The sequence below is a fragment of the Meleagris gallopavo genome, chromosome 5 (genome assembly GCF_905368555.1).
Source record: "Meleagris gallopavo chromosome 5, MGAL_WU_HG_1.1, whole genome shotgun sequence".
NCBI classification, from domain to species: domain Eukaryota; kingdom Metazoa; phylum Chordata; class Aves; order Galliformes; family Phasianidae; genus Meleagris; species Meleagris gallopavo.
Window position 1 is genome coordinate 20,551,166 of NC_139408.1, and position 22,452 is coordinate 20,573,617.

The 22,452-nt window shown below is 35.5% G+C and overlaps 1 long non-coding RNA gene across 1 annotated transcript in view; it reads right to left on the bottom strand.

Moving 5' to 3' along the window:
- The window catches only part of LOC146544274 (uncharacterized), a 272,682-nt gene extending 252,377 nt beyond the window's left edge, over positions 1–20,305 (bottom strand). The window contains exon 1 of the long non-coding RNA XR_014883851.1: positions 20,210–20,305. This is a non-coding gene — a long non-coding RNA (uncharacterized LOC146544274). The remainder of the gene's footprint in view (positions 1–20,209) is intronic.
- Positions 20,306–22,452: the final 2,147 nt, after the last annotated feature.

Consider the following 22,452-nt stretch of genomic DNA (forward strand, 5'->3'; position numbering starts at 1 on the left):
TAAGTAATTGTGTTATGCTTTTTTTTGTTTTATCTCATTTACTGAATATTTCCCTAGAGCCCTTATTTGGGGGCAATATTTTTGAAAGACTTCTGCTCAGTCAAGCTTTAGGAAGCATTTTAATTAAACATAAATCACTTTTGCTTGTATGTTCTTATAGCAGCTGTGTGGACAAAGGTCTGACTGTGTCAAAACAAGTACAGAAAAAACATCATAAAATAGTAAGATTTGCCCACCCAGCATTCTCTGACAAAGTGCACTCTGATACTTGTTCAGTGGAAATCTGTAAAAGCCTGATTAGCTCCGCAAAATTGTTCATTACCTGCCAAGGTCACAAGGGTAGAAGAGCAATTGCAATATCAAAAGAGTAGCAGTTCAAAACTATAAGCCAACAATTCAGGAACAATGGGAAGCTAAGGAGCTGCTAGGGACAGCATTAATATGAAATATTGAAGTCAACCAGGATGCTATGTGTGCAGTTCAAGACAATTTTTTGTATGCTTAGGCTCCAGGGAATCTTAAAAGCACTTGTAGAAATGAAAAATCAAGAAGTAGATCAAATCATCTTATTCCTTTTCTTGTGAAATGCTTGCTATAATTTTATATCTACTACTTTGTCCTGGCTATCTGTGAATGTCTTGTATAGGTCCACCACTGCCCGGGGACTATCCTAGTTTTAAAAAAACTTCATCACTTCACTGTGTTTGCTGATGAGATGCACCCTAATATTTCTTTTCTTCATGTTGAACTCTTAGGTTCAAGTTAATATTCCATAGTGTTGATTTTATTGACAGTCAGTGATTACATTTATTATATAATCATTTTAGTTCTTTCACACTGAAGACTGATTCTTGTGTGACATGTATATTGTGTGTAAACCAAAAACTGCTACCAATCAGTTAGCATCTGCCAGAAAGTAAGCACATCTGTAATACACACAGATAGCAGTTGCCCAGATTTCAGAGCAAAAACATTTGCTCTTGTTGAGCATTAACAATATTTTAAGCCTGTTTCATGCTACCCTACGTAGCTTATCAAAGTAATACTAGTTTTTAATTTTCCCTTCAGTTTTCATTGAATAACCACACACATTTTGCAACCTAGACATTTAGTTCTTATTCAAGGTGAAATGGATGACCTGCAGAAAGTCATGAGAGAAACACATTGGAAAAAATCGTTCTTTCTAGACATTAGGCATGGCATTGTAATAGTTGTCTCTTTTAAAACTTATTTTGGACTCCTTAGAATTTTTGCACCAGTAACAAAACTTTAACAGCTATTGCAATAATTTGTCCCAAATAATATGTTTAAAGGGTTTTTAAATTGTTTTGATCTTGTCTTTTCAAACTTTACCATCTTTTAAGAATTAAAGGCTAATAAAAATAACACAATACATCATACAATAACATCTGTCATCTACACCACAGTCTACCAATAGAGTATTAGAATTAGTCAGGTAGTTCACATATCAGCTTGACTGTATCTGTTATAAATGTTCAGAATCCATATCCCACCTTTAAAAAGGAAAAAATTATATAATGGTTCACTTATTTCCATAATTTCATTCATTTACCTGAAAAAAACAAAAACAAAAACAAAAACAAAACTATTTGATCCTGTATCAGAGATTTATTTTTTTCTGATTTTATCTGCCATCTTTTCTATTTAAGCACAGTCAGCTCCCCTCTTCCTTTAAATCTCCCTGATTTGTCTATATATTTTCTTTACTTGTGTTTCCTTCATTGTTCACAAAAGTCTACACTATAACTCAGTATTTAGCAGGGTTCATCTGCCATTGTGCAGTTCAGGGGATGGAAAGCTTTTGACAGTGGAACACCTGTTTCTACATCTGATGGGTTTCTCTTTAAACTCCACCTTGCTATTTCTCATTATGGCTTTCAAATTCTGATGATTTGAGACACAAAGGAGAAATTTTGAAAGCATTAAAGAAGATCTATTTCTGCAATAAAGAGATGTGATTTCTACAGTTTCCATGAAAAAGAAAGGAAGGATAAGAAAGAACACTTTCCTTGAGGGATTGATAGTAGAAGTGAGAAGAAGAAAGGAAAAAAAAAAAAAGACCAACCTAGTTAACCTAGTTTGGTTTTCCAGTAAATTAATTTTTGCTTTTTTTTTTAGTCACATTTTTTGATGCATTACTAAGAATATCAGAATTATGTCATTGAGGAGAAAATTAAGAAAATAAAATGAGATGGCAACAGTTACTCAGATTTTTCAGTGACTGAAACATAGATAAGAGGGCAAGAAGATCTGGGTATTAAGATTGGCTGAGTTACTTATTTCCAGTGAGCTCTAGAAAATATAATCTAAAGAAGCTCTCTATTTCTTCAGCTTTATGAGATTAAGTTCATCAGGAACTGTAGTGCTCTTTGAGATCATTTAATTCATAAATTTAAAAAAGTGAAAAGTGTAATTAGAACTTCCAATGATTTTATAAGTGAAAATAAAACACTCTTTCTCTTCCCACGCATTTTTGGACTTTTTGGCTTTCTATGAATTTGAAATGCTCACTGTTGTGAATGTAGCCTTCCCAGCTACTCACAAGATTAGGTTCAATCTCACTGTACCTAAATGAGGATACCTCTCTTTTATGTGGTTCTCAGCTCCCTACCTTATACTTGGGGATATTTCACACCAGTAAACAGAGACTGTTTGAAATAAGGCCATTTATTCAATGATTCCACTTATTGCCAAGCAAAATCTGAGAAAAAAAAGATATCTAATATTTGCTACTATTGTAACAATATTCATGTAGCTTACTCGTAAACAGTAAATGTGTTTTTTCCATACTCTAGAATATCTGGCAAATATTTCTGGTTCCAAATAGAAAAGAGGATTTTAAAACACGACTAAGTATTATCTCTGTGGCTTCTGTAAATATGCTGGTTACTGTTAAAAGAAAAATTGCAGGTGCAGTTCAGAAGAAGTCTTGCTCAAAGCACTCCATCCTGCAAAATGTAGTTCACTGGGTAATTATGCAGGGAAAAAGAATTACTGGAAAGGCTTTACTTTACCTTTTATTCATATTGTCAATTACAGCCAAGTTCTCCACTTTTAAATCCTCAAGTTCTGCTTACAAAGTGCATTCATATGCTTGGGATAATGCCTCTGTGATCTGAAAGTCTGCCATCCCTGGTGTGTACAAGTGTGCACATTTATTTTGGCTTCTTGTTCAAAACATTTTGGCAAGATTGTGGATGTTAATATTGCATGAACAAATGTAGACTTGGATGCTGATGACTATTACAGAGCAAAACCAGGTGGAGTAGAAAAAAAAGCCTTTATGTATGCAGCGGGTGATAAATAATTTATTATAACCAAAATCATAGGAATAATTTGTTCAACATTAATTTCTTCTTTTCCTTCTCCCAATTCAAAAAAACAACATGCCAAAAAACAGTCAGTTAAGCTTTGCAATGTCATCAAGTCCACTCTGCACATTCCCACAAGTAAAGAATTATCATTATTACAATCACTTTTATAGCTGGAAAGACTCAACAGCCTCTTCTCTAACAGTGTTCCATTCCCTAACAGGGCTTCTATAACAAGTTATAGAATACCGCAAAATATAACAGTGAATATTAGTCAAATCTTGTAAGTTTTTACTAATTTGAACAATCCAATATTATTTATTTACAAAAAATAAAAATAAAAAAATCACATTTTCAAGGGAATTTTACACTATATGTGTAGGTAACTTAAACATTATCTCCATGTTAAATACCTTAAACTAGGGCAAATTATGGTACCCCTGGTTCAAATGTCCAGTTTCTTAATAGCCAGATGAGTTTTTTTTTTCTTTATTTACTGCTTCACTCAATATATTGCATATGCACACTACCTAAAAAACCTCAGCCTCTCCACAAATCACAATACCTGAAGCCTGATGGAGTTTATACACACAAATAATCAAACTAATTATACAAGTATTGTCTGTTCAGTAAGTGTTGCTATTCGAGAAGGTCAGCGTTGACTTTGAGAATCCCATTACCCATAGGGAACTACCAAGAAAATGAATGGGTGAAAATATCTCTTTGGGTTCTTCATTTATTGACTTCACCTAGAGTCAAGTGGCCATTCACAAACTGAATGAGGCAATTACCTGAGGTAAACACCTATCCAGAAATGATGAAACATCTCCTGGCCTTGGGCTGCAGATCAGATGAATCACTAGAGAGACAACTGTTTAATAAAAGTGTAGAAGAGTCGGGGAGAGGACACAGGCACTTCAACAAATAGATTTAGGAAAGTACTGTAGTAACTGTAGTCTGAATTCTAGAACTCTGACAGAATGGTGCATTTTCTCAACAACTCTGTCTCTCTCCAGATGAGCTATTAATTCGACTTTGTTTAAAAATCTGCTATGTGTAGATATCATTTAAACTCCTGTGAAGGCTTTGGTTCCCTTTGCTGAGCCTGCTGAACCTACCAAATTAAGGAGCTCAAGGTAGCTCATGTTTTCACAAAGGAGTGATGCTACGGTGTGGCTGAATTGTGGTAAATCATGATAATGTTGAAATGTTTCTGAACAGTAAAACAAACAAACAAACAAACAAAAAACTCACAGAGATGCAAGTCTGTGACAGTCTGCAAAACGTAGGAGGAAATATTTAGCTCAGATTTGCTACAGAACTTTGATCAGGATCTCGAATCTTATGGGTGAATGCCTTTGGAAGACCCACAATAAATTTAGAACAGCTTCACTTCATAGTGTTCTTTGTCTGGACATGCTGACCTTTTACAGAGTCAAGCTGGACATTAATTTCACCATTATAGCATGGCTAGGTGAGTCCCAAGGGAAATCAGCAGCAGTCAAGAAAAAATGCATTATTATTTAGCTGCAGTTCTAGTACTGTGTTTCTTCTTGCCAATTTCTGAAATGGAAATCCAATTTGACTGTTTTTCCTGTTAAAGAAACTAGCATTTAACCTTTAAGTTAAATACTTTGTCTTCAAAACATTCTGGACTAATAAAAAAATGAATATGTCTGAACACCTAGAACTCAGTTTTAACACCAGATTGGCCCAGATCATCAAGTGGAATAGTACAGCAAGTCTTACTTTTCCTATGAAATTTTTTTTGCATTTTTCTCAGTATTTATACTCTAGCCATAGCCTAGATGCTGATTGGCAGATAACACATGCATTTTATAAATGAAGTGATCAGTCTTGGAGAGGTGAAAGCAAATCATGATTTTTAAGAAATAAAAATATGTTTAAGATGGAAGACATCTCTCTCATCACACCGAAAACTTGGAGTTCATGGAGCCTGAACTTGCTCTAGATCCAATCCTCCTCATAGAAGTCCAATCCACCCTTCTGATAGTAGGAAAAACAGGGCAGACTGATAATTTAAATGTAGATTTATATGATTTATAACTTACTTATTTTCAACTTATGGATATAAGGTTGGTAGCCACCAAAATGAAAATCCCAGTTTTTCTTCCATCTGCCTGTGGAATATCAGCACACATCTCTGTCTACAAATTTTAGTTGAATCTGAAATGCACAAATATGTGCACAGTACCAAATAAGAAAGAATAAGCAGAAAAATTACTTCTCATCTCTGTAGTCCTTGTCTTTCTTCCATTTTGATTTATTGCTAATGTGGGAACACAGATATTAAGATCCTGTGAAAGATGATCTGATCTTATTTTAGCAGCAGCCCTACTGGAATGGGCTGTTGGTGGATGAACTGACCTTTAGAGGCCCTTTCAGAACAGTATTTCACAGACTGTCTGATGTAATTCTATTTATTTCACTGACTTTCCTGGATTTTTCTATATCAAAATTGTGAGTAAGCTTGCATGGCTTGTATTTAATGAAATTAAATTGCTAAAATTGCAATAAGAAGGAAGATCATAAATAAGAAACTTAGGAATGGATTTTCCTGAGTTTTCCAGTTCTTGAAATAATTAATCTATTTCTTTCCCTTCTATTTAAGAGTGTTTCACCTAGGAAGTCTTGTACAAAAGAACTGTCAGCTATCTTTACCACATCACTAGCTACCAGCAGAAGAGTGCTTGCAAGTGGCCAGCTATAAGATGCAAAAAGGAAATAAGGGAAGCTGGTGAAGATGCAGAATCTCATGAGTGGACATCTTGCAAAACAGTTTAAGGCTTAGTTGTGACAAATATATTATTTTTAAAACAACACACATAGTCCAAACATTTCTTAAAATTTTTTAGAGAGCTGGATAAGTGTTTGCTTTGGAGTCCTAAAATATCAAAATTGGTACAGATGCCTGTTCAGTTTGCTCTATCATTGAACTCCTTGGTGATGGGTTCACTCAAAGATCCTAGCTGAGGATGATTTGTTAGAGGATAAATTGTCAGTTAAATTTTCTAAAATGACTAGGATCAGAATATTCTCTTTTTCTTGCTGAAAGAAATTTTTGAAGGTCAGAGATGGGTGTGTTATAACAGATCTGAATTCATAATGAGTTGCTGTTTTAGGTCTTCTCATGCCGTAGCAAGCTAAATTCAGAATGGCTTTATTATTCAAATGAAACAATGTCTTTTTTCTCCCCAGTGTATACTTCAGCTTTTGGAGCCAATGATGCACAGTTTCAAAATGAATAGGCCCAAGTATGAAGTTCAGCTGTCGTGATATGCTTGTCCTCAGAACTTTTACAAGTGTGTCCTGTACATAACATTACTTATGATCTATTAACTCATACCTGGAGAAACATAATCACTACAGTCAATTCTGAGTATGTAGGTCCATTCAGAGTATCAGAGGTGCTGCAGAATAGGGCTAAAGTAAAGGAAGAAAGCAGAATGAGATAAAAGGTGTTACTCATATTTGATTACTGCATATATTATCTTTCATTCCACTTTTGATACACTACTTCAGAATATGCTGACAGGGTTAAATGGAAATTAAGCATTATTAAAATTAATGGCAATATTTTATTTATTTTGATATATAATTACCTGTTTCTATCAGAGATTATTCCTTGGATTCACTGGATAGTACTTGGAAATATGCTATATGATATTACCTTCTTTATTCTTCTTTAAATAAGAAAATTAATTGTCAGAGTATTTGATTGTTTAAATGTTCTCAAAAACATCATATAAAAATTTCTTCTGAATAGCCATAAAGCACACTCAGCAACTATGCAACAATTTTTCTTCTTACACTGTAACTGATCCCCTTCTACTTAAACATTAAAACTGCAACTGAGTGTATGCATGTGAAGCAGCCTAAGCCAGATATTATCTCTATTATTTCATTAAAGGATCAAGGAGAGGGGAGAGAACTTGAGATTGAGCAATATTTTCAAAAGCAGTTAGTAAGCGTAAACATTTCAGATTTTGGAAATCTAGCATGAGACTTCCTGATGCTTGATTTTATAGTGATTTTGAGATCCTGTGGTTCCTAATATGCAAAATCTTTTACTTATTTTTCCACAGTCCCCTTTAAGCAACGTTATATGAACTAAAGGATTTGAAAAATCCCACTGTGGCATTTTCTGAGAGGAAGAGTTCTAAAAAATAATGATCATACATATGAATCTTTGGGTCAGGTCTTTCTCCACATTTGCAAAATGCCCTTTGCGAGGTATTCTTAAGAAGATTTAGATTGTTTTTGAATCACAGCCTGCAGACAGGATTTAGTGAGATAGAATCTCATATGCACTTACTCCTGAGGGTATTAAAGAAAATGAAGAATAAGGTGAAGGTTAACTTCACTGTTTTCTTAAGAACAACATTAGAAAGGATGCAGGGCTCTGAAGTGTTTGTCCTTTCAGTAGTCAGACTGCAACACCCCTGAATAAGCAGAACAAGGAATTTTTGGCTATTATGTAGCATCATGTGCCATGAAAAGGAAGTGCGGAATCAACTACAAGTATTGGAGCATGATGTATTACATGCTGGAGTTTCAAAGAATTTCTTGCATAGGCATTTATGCACTGATGAGGCTCTCACCACACTATTTTTCAGAAGACAGAAGTGGAAAGCAACTGAAGTATCTGTGAAAGAATTAATAATTTATACAAGAAATTACAATATATGTGTGTGGTTATAACTCCATTATTCTGTGTTTTGCTAAGATACAGTTCTTACTGCATTAAGAATAGATGTGACTGCCATTTTGCTAGTTTTGCTAGTTCAAATTCCCCAGCTTAGGAATTTCTGGTTTTTCTGTGTTTGTGGTTTTTCTGTTACTTTGTTTCAGTTTTTGCTTCTATTCACAATATTTCCTATTTCCATTCTACATTTTATCCAGGGGTTATACCAAATCCCATTGATTTCTGTGGAAAAACAAGGACTTTAGTCAGAAAGGGAGTTTTTCTGATTTAGTTAAGTCAGTTAAGAAGTTAATTTACTCAAGTCAGAGAGTTTCCAAAAAAGCATTTCATGACTTTTCCCTTCTTCTATTAGATGCACTTTCTGTGTGTGGTGCATTCTGATCAGTCATCAGAGAGTTTTTTCTTTCCCCAGTTGGTAGGAGTGCCCAGAAACCCCTGACATGACAAGCATGACTTGCCTGTGCCCAGAAGGCACAGTCTCCTAAGAGTCCTGAGTCCTGTTTCAGTCCTATAGTGTTTAGGTAATATGATTTTAACTTTCTTCACAAAAATAGCTCATTTTTGTTCTGCATAAAAAAATATGCAAACTGAGAAAAAATGGGAGGGACATAAATATCTTACTTATGACTATACAGCAAGGTCTGATACTGAAATTTTTATTTACACATATGTATTCATGCATACATACATTTACATAAACATACACATGAAAAATGTCTCAAAACAGCTCTAGATTTGTTAATGAATTTCAGGGGCTTACATCCTTTTCTCTAATCACCTGTTTGCTATGTATGTCTACAGCAAGAACAGCAGGAGTTTCACATGGAAGCACAGACTCATGTATGATCCGGAGCTATACATAAGTTGTACAAGTGGACATTCCAAACTGGAAGAATAATTCCATTGTTTGGTTTGCAGCTTTTAGGGTTTTGTTTTTGTTATTGTTGTGGGGTTTTTTGTTGTTTTTTTTTTTTTACCTTTCCAATTGTATTTTCATCTGAAATAAAAAAAAAAAAAAAACTGTCAGATTTTCAGGAAATCTGCCAACTTTAGTATGACGAAGCATGCAAGATTTTTGAAAGTTTATTGTCCAGTTTGCAACACGTTGAGTTTGTAGGTGCTTATCCAGCACCATAGCATCCATCAGCTTATATAACTGCTATGAATGTTTTGGATGCCTTAAAATTGGCAGAGCAGTCTTCTGTATAACCACGTCTTGCAGAAGAATTAATTATATTATTTGGTTTGTGGCAATTTTTTAATTGCAAATTAATTAGCTCCATCTGGTCTGCAATTTTCCACTTAGCAGGTAATAACTTTTAAAGAGGCTGTTGCTTCTCATGCAAATAAGACAGTACCAAGGACACAAATTCTTATCACTTGAAGATATCTGGTTAGATAGGATGATTCTTTGAGACTTAGGTTTTTTTCAAGTGAAAATTTCACTGTACTGAATTCCTAATGGCTTAATGTTCCTTAAGTACTTCTATCTCATTAATTGCTATTCTATGCGCTATTGACTGATGCAAGAAATTTTTAAAGCCGAAGATACTAGATGGGTATATTTTTACTTTAAAATTGAGTGACTGATAAACATGTCTTATATGTGTTTTTCCTGTTGATAAAGAATATTTTCTACTCTATGCAATGTCGAATTAGAGTTGAGGGGAAAAAAGCTGTATTTCCTGAGTGTAGGTATCTTAGTCTACAAATAATAAAGTTTCACAGCAATGTCTCATCAAGGACTTGGTAGAGTTCCTGAAGAGAAGGCAAACTTCTGCAGAAAGAAAGCACATAGAGTGCTCCAAATGTAATGCCTCCTATTTATTTTCATGGAAACTACAGCAGATACAGAGAATGCAATAATGCTTGATGAGAAAATTCTCACCTACAAATCACAATTTTTAAGGATAGTCAATACCATTAGCTATGCTTTTTTCACTAGTGATGAACAAGAGCCTGCATGCCATGCTTGTAAAAATCTGCACCAGCAGAGGCGAGCCACTGTCTCTGTAGCCGCTTCCATATGGGACAATGCACTCTTTTGACCAGAAATTTTATAATGCATTTGTTGTGGACTATGTGACTCTATAGATTTAGATGCAAATTTTTGCACAGGTATTTAAGTGCTTCCTCCAAACCAAATTAAAACTTACATTTATGGAGGCCTGTTTTCTACCGATCTGTCAAATATCCCTACTTTGTAATGTCATATCTATTTCTTAACTTGTTCCATTTTGTTTTCAAGCATACCTCAAATTAATTCATTCTAACAACTGTTCCTTTCCCAAAGCTGAGGTTTTATTTTGAGGTCTGCAGCCTCAAAATAAGCCTATTTACCCTTACAAGGGTAAATAGGCTTACTTGAAGGATTCTCACTTGCAGAGAAAAAAAAAATTCCAAAATGCCAATCCTGCCAATATAAAACTATCCATTTTTTTGAATATTAATGGCTGGCACTATCCTGGCAAAATGTATCATAAAATTCCAGTGTCCCTCCAGTGCCTTTGGCTTACAACACCAGAGAGATTTTTTTTACATCTGTGTTGATTGCTCACTAAGAATCTTGGGAAACCAGAGCAACAATTTAGGTGTCAAACAACCTCACTTCCTGTTTACAATGTACAAGTTTTACTTACAGATGTACTCTGCTGCTACCAAGATAATTCAGAATTTGCCTTATTTCTCTGCCAAATTCCTTTACAGGTGGCTCTTTTACCATAAACTTCTCAAATACCTTATTGATGTTTCAGAATTTTAATTCAGATATTTTAATTCACATATTTGAACCAGATCCATGACACAAAGCATCCTTCTATTACAAGAGAGTGCTCAAAAAGTCACTGACAGTTGTGACTGCTGTTACCACTCAGATCTTTACTTCAGTGTATTGGATTCAAATATCCACACCAGAAACCCTTTCATTTCAACTGACATCACTGGATTCCTCTAACATTGTTCATCAGTATGACCAAGGATTAATAATGCATTAAATTCCCTTCACACCTTAGGAAGTATTTTCTATTTCTGTGAGGGAATCCATGTTAGGCAAGGTCATGCTCCAACTTCTCATGCTATTTGCTTTGACCTTATTAATACTACAGAAGTAGTTACAGTTCACCACATCTAGACTGTAAACCAAGTCAGATGCTCAGTTTAGCAGCATTTCAAAGTAAGTCTGGACATTCTTCTGTGATATGCAACAGTACTCTTTCCATTAAAACCTTAAGCTTCCATGCAGTAAGGTTGCTGACCTAGAGCAAATTTGCAGCAGGCTGAATAGTGTCTGCATCTAATACTGCCACCTCCAGCATGAACACAGTTCTGTTTAGTTTTTTTTCTTTGATTTGTATTTATGTAAGCTGAATACTTACAAGATGATGCAAATTCTTACCAGTACTGACAGCAAGTGAAAATCACCCCTTTCCTATTCAGTGGAAGCCCTGCATCAAGAAAACCAAGTCTGTTGCCTGTCTCATATGTATTTAATCAACTCATGATTAAAATATGTCACAACTATTGTGTGAAATCCTGTTTTATAAGAAAAGACTATGTAAATTTCACTAAACAAACTATTTCCTTCATCAACGGTGTCCATGCACAGTTAAGCAGCTGATTTTAAGAAAGAGCACATTCAAAATCAGAATCCAAGCAGAATTCTCACAATTAAAGTATATAAAGCCATAAATTCAAAACAGTAAGAATGGACAAATCATAATGCAAAATAAAACAAAACAACAAAACCAATCAAACAAAAAAAGCCCTCACTTGAATCTGGCCAGGAAAAATTAAATTAGCTGAAGAGGGATTTGATCACAAACATTTCAGCAACGAACGTTCCTGTGCAGTCTATTACTTTGAATGAAGAATATTAATGGAGGTCAAAACTGAGTCTGCACATCTGTACATCATGCCAAGCACTTGTAAGAGTGCTTCAGCTTTACTAAAAGTGATACTCGGAACAATACATGCTCAGATGATTGTAAAATGCTCTCTCACCCACTCCCACTTCCCTAGTTGGTAGAAAGCAGATTAATTAAAGACCATTTCCTGACCACAATAAGTATCAGCCTGAGGTATAGTGAAACCAACATAAGAAAAGCTCACAGGAGACAGGTATCTGGATATAAGTTTGTAGACTTGATCAAAGCTGGAAAAAAAGAAAAAAAAAAAAAAAAAAAAAGAAAGAAAAAAAGAAAAAAAGCCTACATTTGTTCTTTTTCAATTCAACTACTTGTAACCAGAACAGGCAGAAAAACTAGCATTTGCAAACAACAATGTGAAATAGGAAGGAGTGGCATTTTTGCAGAAGCAGGAAAAATGTTTAGTTCTTTTGGAAATATTCATAAATCAGCCTTTGTCGGTGAAAAACCAATAATCATGACTTCTATGGTAATGTAAATGTGTGTAGTATCTGAAATGAAAGGAAATTTGAATTTTGACTAATATTCAGAGAAAAAATCACTCTTTTTTTTTTCCAGGGTAAACTGTTTATGAAGACAATGTATCAGACTCAATTATTCTGATCTGGTTTAAAAATTATTACATATGACTGTTTTGCACATATTCTTTGATAGATCACATTATCTCATATTTATAAGCCTTGCTCTTCCTTCCTTTTTGTTGCATGATGTGTGAAAACAGGCTACTGCCTGCTCCTGGAAGCATAACCATCTCCTTGGGATTCACTCAGATTTAATCATCCTTCAGAACAAAAGAATATCTGGCCAGCTGCACTTGAAAATATAGGTTTGGGGTGCTGCTCTATTAACTGAAGGTATATAATTTGCTCTGAAACTTTATGTAGGTAAGACTGAATAAAAGCAAACCTTGCTAAAATATTTTCTAAACAGCAGTGTTATTTTCTCTCTGTAGAAGCAAGAGACCTGGATTCTTGCCTGACTGAAATAGGTCAGTAGGACTTTGGTCTTAGTTTCCCTTGAACTCTATTAGAGAATTTACCTGCAAACATCATTATGATGAGTAGGTGACAGTAAGTTGGAATAAAAGATGAAGAGGATCTAGCAAGACAGTGGAACTTCAACATCACAGAAATTTCACCTATAAGCACCCTTTTCCCTGGAGACTTTCACTTAAAAGGTATACTAAATTTGCTTCACTTCTGATGTAACTACTCTTCGTTGTCAGTAAAGGCAGTTTTACACTTCCCCTTTCCAGATATGCAGAACAGTTATTGACTCTCCAGTTCAGAACAGCTCATTTAAGAAACGAATAAAAGCACCATAGTTTCCAAGATGAAGATCTCCTTTGTTTAGTTATTTTTAATTTTGTTATTTGAGAGTAGGCAGGGAGAGCACATTTCAGGAACTAAGGAGAATTGTAGATTTCCTTGAAAGCCATTTTCATTCCTCCGAATATAGAATTGTGTGCAAGTATGCTGCAAATAAAAAGTTGCTCAGAAAATTCCCAGAACCCAAAGGTGATTTAAAGAAACCGACATTCAGTGAAGACGAAGAAAAACAGTCTTCCCCTTTGATCACTCTAGCCAGCTGCCCTAGGCGAGTCTCGAGCTGCCACAAAGCTGCCTGGAGACCTCAGCCAATACGGCAGATGTCACCCAGAGACAGAAGAAAGTCGGCAGATGAGGGGGAAGAAACTTTCAAGCTGGATTTTTGATGCTGACATTCTACAGAGGAACATCCGAGGGTATAAATTCATCTTTTTTGCCTACAGGAAAAGAAAGTGAAGGAAAGAGAAAGGGACAAAGTGTTTAGAGGGACAGCTGAGAGCCTCAGGAGAAAGACAATTTCTGGAAATAGCTCTTTAATGTTTGGCTTACGTCTAGGTCAGGAGAGCAACCATAAAATGTCACCTTGTCTGCAATCATCACAGAAGTTTTTAGTGAGTGAGTGGACACATTTACAATTGCCCTGCTTCCTTCCTCTGTAAGATTTACTTGTTTATCTCTCATTTTATTTTCTCTTTCCTGTATCCCTTTACTAAATTTCGGTGTTTCTGCATTTATTCTCCACCAACCACTTTCTACACAAATTAGTTCTTCACTTCCTGCTCCTTCCTTGTTGGAGTCACAGTGGTTTTGGTTGGGAAAAGAAAAAGCAGATAATTATGAAAAAGAGGATATTGCCAATGAAATACAAAACAAGAAATGCCTTTAATATATGTGTCTGGGAGAGAGACAGACTCATAAGAACCATCCTTGTCCCACCCTCATTCCATATTTCTTTCTTCAGATAAAGTTTTCACAGCATTATCCTGAAGCAAACACAAACTCAAATGTCATGGTTGAAAATGACATTTCAAAAAACTAACACTCGCTCTGGAACAACTTCTACACCTCCTAATATATTTGATTCAGTGATTAGGATGATCTATATCTACAGGCTGATATTAAATACTGCAAAGTGTAATTACAGATTCAGAACACCCCAATATCCTAAGGATTATGGTTGAGATAATAAAACATGTAATGTCTCCCCTCCCTTCTAAGAGCAACCAGAAGATCCAGGAACTGCTTTTGTTGGTAGGTAGAAGGTAGAAAGAACAAGGTAGGATAAGGACCCTTTACAGTAAGTAAAGTTTTTACTGAGGAAGTTTTACAACACAGGAAGTCCTAGAATTAGGAGGAATTAAGGCTTAATCTGTTTCTTACTTTGATCTCTTAATCAGAATATCTCTTTATTCTCTCTGTAGTCAATTGTGGAAGAGCACTAAAGGAAACAGAGTAATGTTGGACTTCCAAAAGTTAGCAGTTTTTAATTCAAGAAACTGTGCTGTGAAAAACATCTGCCATTAAATATTTACTGTCCAAAAAAGAAACTAAGATTCTCGTAAGCCTCACTTAGAAAAGCAGAAAAATATTAATATTCTTTGACAGTCCTAAGTGGCATCTTTTTTATTCAGTTATCAAAAGCCTTTTCCAGTCAGGAAGTTCCAGATTTTTTTAATTAAAGGTATACAAATGTATACCTTTACAAATGTATTCCACTTTACTGTTATGAGTTTTGGATTATGTCACTCTTGCACTTTATTTTAATAGAATAGCAGCAACAGCAGCAACATCTCTTTCAGAAGCAGACTCTTGCTGGCACTTCATCTCATCACAGTGAGCAGTCTATTAGGCTGGCTCATTGTGAAGTGCTGGTACTGCATGAGTTTATGTTACTTGCTAATTTCCCCACTTGGGACTCTGAAATTGAACAAGAACTCAGTTTTTCCTCTCCGATCTCCAAAGGCACTGTGTGGATGATGCAGTGTTTAAAAAGACCCCAATGGTGTTAATTGCTAATCCCAAGAGATTTTCTTATTGAACTTGACAGAAAGGATTTAATACTGATGCTTCATAATTAAAGACAGCACAGGAGAAATCACCTTTTTTTTTCCAACTGCTGTCTGACTCTGTTCAATCCCCCAAATTGTCTCTTTGGTTTAATGTCTTTAGATCTGTATTTTCATGCTAGCATAAAACAGTGTGTTGCTTTGGTTACATTTTTTTAAAAGAAATATGACCTACAAAACTGGTCCAATTTCCTTTCACAGAGGATGACTAGAGTAGCCTGATGTGACTGGCAATTCATAGTACATACTATGTACTATTGCTAAACAGCAAGAGCAAAAGTAACTGTGTTCCTGGAGTTCCTGTTTAATGGAGTCTGCAAGAAGAGATGTACAGAGAGCAGAAAAAAGAAGAAGCAGAAAGAGGAATTCTTCACTTCTGTAATATATATTATGAGTTCTTTAAAATAAGAATGCAGTTTTAAGTGTGATGACAGTCATCTTGTCTTAACTCTTCTCCTCTGACTCTGACCCTAAATTCCTCTTACTGCTCTCAGCTTTTTGCTCTTCTCAAGCTTTTCATTTCATGGTGCTTTATCAGTCAGCTGTAACCACTGAATATAAAATACATGCAAGCTTCAGCAGAAAACATGAATTTCTGATGTGGAAGCAGGGTTTGCCTTAGGCAATGTGCCCAAAAAGACTAGCCTGTTTGAGCACTGATTGGGGGGGTCATGATTTCTTTCCACAGACCTGGCCTAGATTGAGGCCCATGTGGAGTTCCCAAGATATTACCTTTTACCCATAGCAAAGGCATACCAAAGCTTCAAGTATTAATGACTGGGAGGAAAGCAAGATAAAGTTAGAAATGCAGTCATAACAGTTCCGTCCTGGGGTCATTGCATCTTGTTAAAACAGGTTTTCAGGGATTCACTGTGTCAATTTGAATTGAGAAGTGCACTCTTTCTCTTCTTTATTACGCTATCCATCCCACAGGCATTGATGTGTAGTCACATCTTGTAACAGATACTTGCACCAAGATTTTCCTATTGTGAACATGGCTTTATTTTCCCCTGAAGATCCACAGTAGCTGTACCAGGTTGTGTCATTTGTACCATAATTTACCAGAACGATCCTCAAGGAGGAAAACTGATTTCCATATAAGGCAAAGCTATCCTAGACGTGAGCATGGGGCAAGCAACATGTAACTGATGATTGTACGCTCCAGTCTTGGTCTCTGTGACTAAGCTGTGTCACCTACCTTGTCTTAAGCCACTCTTGTGCTTGTTTTTCACACTACTTTTAATTACACTCATATCAAGAGGAGGTACGCAGGAAAAGAAAGAATTTGGCTGTGGTTCCCTTTAAGGAAATTTATCATAATCTCTTGTCTCTGAGAAACTGTGAAGAAACAGTCTCTGAGCTATAACCTGCATTAGAGAAGGTTACCCCTTAAATGAATTGTGTCAATATTCCACAGCTTTTGTGAAGTCCTTTTGTGTGAAATAGATGGAATGCCAATGCAGATACCAACTTTCAGATGTTCTTTCATCCAAGATGTTCTTTACAGCCACTTCTCTTTTCACAGTTTTTCATTCTACTTAACTGTCTTCTACTGTCATTTCTCACTTCTCTGTTAAAACCATGTGTTCTTAGCAAATTCAGGCGTGGCTCAGCACTATGTCTTCTTTTCTCCCACTCTCAGAAATCTCGCCCTGTGTGGTGATATTCCAGTGCCAACTGAAAAATCAGCTGAGCATTTTGGAGGACTGAGGTATATGTGAAAGATTCTTCTAATAATACACTACACCAAGCCAGCTGCATTCCATCACAGTTGATGTATGAGCTCATACAAGAAAACTAACAGTTTAAACATTTTTTCCTGAATCTGCAGGTTTTCAGTGTTTCTCCTAAAAAGTAATCTTAAAAAAGAGATGGAGAATTTTTCTCTATATTACACATCCTCCCTTCAGCTGCCAAAACTACTTCCCAGGCCATCTAATAACTATTTGCTTTCTTGCTGAAAGAAATGTGATAATACATTAATCTTTCCCACTTATAAACAATCTTTCATCTTGATAGCAATCCAAAGTACGTAAAAGAGTAATATAGGGACTTCATTATACACTTATGGAAGCCTGACACTTCAGAAAATTAAACATGCACTTCTCTCTCTTGTCCTCAGAGAGGCTCTCCCTGTATCAGACAATGAAAAGAAGAGGAGGGAGGGTGAAACATACGACTTATTCCACTAACGTAATGTGGTCCCTTAATATTGCAGGCTGAAAACAGTGGCTGTTTAATTTATTGCAACCACTCAAAACTAACTGTTTAAGATAGGAGGTGACTAAGACTAGCATACATGGCCAAATGCAAGGTTTGTGTAAAAGGATTATAAATACCCAACAGTTTGTCCAGACAAAGGTCTAAAACTGTTACTTGTGTATAAAATTACTTACTCTGTTTGAAGGTTTGTACAGCAGGAATGTTCACATTGCTTCTAATTGACAATCCTATGTCAACATAAAACATAAATGCTAACTCACATTTGCTGATGCTTGAGGCTCTGATTTCAGCACAATATTGATTAATGGCTAAGGCAATTGGAAATATACACTGAAAAGCATATACATGACACAGATATTACCAGCATGACACTTTGATGTTTCAGGGATGTCATGTATTCAAACAAAACTAAGAAGCTGTTTAACTTACAAAAAAAGGGAAGTATTTCATCAGTCATATATGCCGCAGGTAAACATCATAATTTTTAATGTCTAGTATAGTACTAGGTGGCACAGCTTATTTTGAACTATTTTATTTAATTTTAAAAGAAATGCCATACAAAAAAGTCTTAAAGAGTTATTCTCTTGGGAACTTCATACAACTCTGATAGTCTATTTGATCATTTGGTGTTATTTTCGATACGGGATGTAGAGCATGAGTAAACAAATCATACAGACGTCCAAAGTATCAACTGAAGTACAACTGCAAAAATGAAACTGTCTCCATCATTTACATAATTTCCCACTTAGTTTCTTATCTTCTCTCTTTGTTAATGGTTAGCATTGTCTGAAAAAATATATGCTAACTCCAGATAAATGAAAGAATCCTAAGGTTCTATACTAAATTTACCAAGTTTTCACAAGCTATTTACTTGATTTTTGCAGGGTCTGTTTCATTTATTAATCACGTGTTCACACACGTATACTATATATACTTAATACCTTCTTTTGAAAGTTCTTGTTGATATTACGAAACACATAGATGCAAGACGCTTTCGTGATATAGTTGATTTAGTGTGAGGTTGGATACTAAAAATAGGAAGGATACACAAAAATCACAGAGATAAATCATCTTAAGTTTGGAACTAGAATCATTCTTTTCTCATATGAATGGGATTCACAATTGTGATTAGACTCAACAGAATGAAAATTTTCATAATTAACAACAGCAAGCCTTCATGTCAGACTCAGGACATTAAAATATTATTTTCATCTGCTTGTCCTTCTGATCTAGAGACTGCTGCGAGCGAGCTCAGGAAAAAATGGAACTCATGCTCCTGTGCTATACAGTGTACCTTGTTCTCCTCTCTAAATATTCTATAATTAAGGTCATATTGGTTGTTCTCTAAGGCAGGATCCTGCTCTAGTCCAGCATGGCAGCCTATATCTTCTGAAGGATCTGACATTAGTGTAGAGATTGAAATAGCAGGGACTTTGAGTTTATTTGACAAAACATACACTACTAGTATGAAGAGCATGTGAGCAAAATAAAAGAAATTGCTTTTGTATAAAGGACAGTATAACATTCAGTTTGGTATATTCCCTGTTAGAAAAAGACAACCTGAAATTACGTGTTGAAAAGACTAGTAAATAATCTTATTGGGTATTCTACTAACACAATATTTTTCTCTGTAACATTTCCTCATTGGAATAAACTTATGAGATATTTTGCCTTTCACAAAAATACATTTTGAAACTTTTTTCTGCTTTTATTGTTGTTCTTTTTTAAAGATCGAAGAGATGAAGTTTCTGCTGCTTTCCTTCAGAGTCTAGAATAATTCACTTTTGGGAAAATTCTGCCACTATTCAGCTTAGATTGTTCTTTTCTCACCCTATTGTCTACACTTAGACATTCAGATGATTATAACTTATATTCTTTGATGTTGTTTATACTTCTGAAATTGTTACACATTGCTGTCTTACAACATAATATCATTTAGTTGGAAATTTACATACACCTCCTTTCTTGTTTGATATCAAGATTTAATAATAATTCCTCTCTCTATGTGAATGGGGAATGACTGTGTTTCAAAGACTAATTTAAAAGTAAAAATGTCATTTTTCTATTCATTTTGAAGATGTTAGAGTCATATCTAGCTAACAGGTGACACACTGAAATAAACATAACTACAGAAAAACATAGGATGAAGAATCAGAAGGGAATGTCAGGAGCAAAACAGGAAAAATGTCACAGAATTTTTTTCACATATTAGTTAACCAGAAACATACAATGTTTAGCTTAGCATTGATGATTTAAGCCTGGGGCTATAAAAATAAAATATTTGTCAAACTCAGTGAATCAGGTCATTCTCATCACTACAGCATCAGCAACATTTTTGTATCCTTTTTCTTGCAATCTATATCCCCCAAATATTTATAGACTTGAAAGAAACAGTGTGAGAGTTGAATTATAAATAACAGCAGTTGAACTATGAATTTAAAGGTAAGCCATGGAGAATAAAATGGCCAGACCCTCTGCAGTTATTAACTGACAGCCTTCGACTGATGTCACTGATAACTTATCCTTTTCCCTTTTCAGTTTTGATTATGAAAACTGAAAGTTGCTGGAAAATTGTTGAAAAACAAGAATGAAAGATAGACAGATCACGTACCTTAGTAATGAGCAAGGCAGAATCGAAAAACTTCTTGCGTGATGGATAGCAAAGTCATATGAAAGATCCTAGATGAAATCAAGAATATCTGAAAAGATAAACAGAAAGAAATATCGTATTAATATTTTCTTCTTCTTTTTACAAGCTTCTTATCAATGAATATACAATTAGATTATTCAACTCAACCAAAAAGAAAATTGAAATATCAAATTATCATCAGTTTTTTCACAGCTGTTGAGTGCACATCTCCTCAATAACTTTATATTTATACATCATATGCAAACACACTCAAACCTGATAGTTTGGCTTGGCTTGTCTACCAGGTATGAGAAGCACAGAATGCTTTATGTTGTGATGAAACTGTCTTTGTTGATCTCATCAGAAAATGAGCTCCTGGTTTTGAGGCTTGTTGGTGTAGCTTGGCTCACATCCACAGTGCAGGTAGATATTCTATATCCACAAAGCATTACACTACACCCAAGAGGCTCAGGACCTACCAGACCCCATCAGGCATCCTGCTAGCCCTGAGGCAGAACAATTTCCAGCTGTGCGTTTGCATGTGTTTCCATTGTCAAGTGCCAGAATTAAAGAGGAAGGTTAGCTACAGGCATCAGGGTGGTATTTTAAAATCACATTGAAGGTCTATGTTGAGTGCAAGAATTTGGGGATGACACTAGAAAACACTCCTACATAAAGGTTGATAAAATCAATACACTCTGTGTTTGTGAAGCGGATGCTGGACAAAACAGCCCTCTAAGTTATGCATATTCTTTTCATCTAGGAACCCAGCTGGCTCCTTCCAGAAGGAATCACAGAATGATTTGGGTTGGAAGAAACATACACAACCTCTCTGGGCAACCTGTTCCAGTGTCTCACCAATCTCATACTAAAGAATTTCTTCCTAATATCTAATCTAAATCTACCCTCTTCCAGTTTAAAATCATTCCCCTTGTCTTGTCACTACTTGCCCTTATAAAAAGTCCCTCCCCAGCTTTCCTGTAGGCCCCTTTCAGGTACTGGAAGGCTGCTACAAGGTCCCTCTGAAGCCTTATCTTCTCTAGGCTGAAGAGCCTCAACTGTCTCAGCGTGTTCTCCTGGGGATGTGCTCCAGCCCTCTGATCAACTTTGTGGTCCTACTCTGGACCTGAAGGAACCAGGGTCCTTCCAGCAGTTTGGTATTTATGCAGAAGAGTTGCTCTGAGTATTAGGCCTTTGGACTGAGAAAGGAGAAGAAATGCATCGACAGTGCAAACATTCTTTCTACTTTACAGTGGAACATCTGAGTTTAACAACAACAATTCTGAAGCAAGCTGAAGATCAACAACTCATTACTTATACCAATCTTGCAGCCTGTAGCTTCATGGATCAGAAGAAAACTGACACATGTTGCACAATTTACTAAAATAAACCTGACCCATTTTCAATTTCTCTACAACTCAGGACAATTTTATTATTTAGTATTTTTCTTAATCAATTTTCAATTTTTGTGATATTTTCAAAAAAATGCAATAGTCATGCAAAAATATCTTTAAAACAATTGTCTTAACATCACTATGGTCAGTATGTCACACAACGGTGACATATGCATGTTCCTCAGGATGCAGAGCTTTCCTACAAACCAGATGTCAGAATGAATTTGTCATGAAGAAGAATCGTTTACATTCAGTGGAGCAAAAAGACAACAGTTTGTGGTTACAAAACAAAAACCTTCCACTAATGAACTGGAATCTGAAACACCTCTCAAGTCAGAAAACAGTTCCTGGGGGAAATAAATTTCAGCTGAAAAGTCAGTGCGTATGGCCAGTTAGCTAGGCTGAAGTCTGAGACAGTTCAGCTGGACAGCCTGAGGATACTTTGCTATCTTTTCCACTACCTTGAGGCTTCTCTAAACAAGCAACTCATTTCAGTTTTTAAGTCTGACAGCACATAGTTCCTTTGACTAAAAATAAAATGCACATGGTGATTTTTATTCTATCTTGCTAAAGAGTTTGGGAGTTCATAGACATAAGTGTTCTCCCACAAGTGTTCACCAAATTAAAACTGAATCCTGAAGTTATATTTTCACAATGCCACGTGCTTTTTCGTTAGTATCAGGAAAGGTAGTTTGTACAAACCATCTCAAAAGTATTGTAGTTTACTGTGGAACTCTGAAAACTCTGTTGAGAGTAAAATAAAAAACAGACTTAATTTATATACCATGTAACTATCCAAAAAATATAGGATATATTACGCATAACATTCTT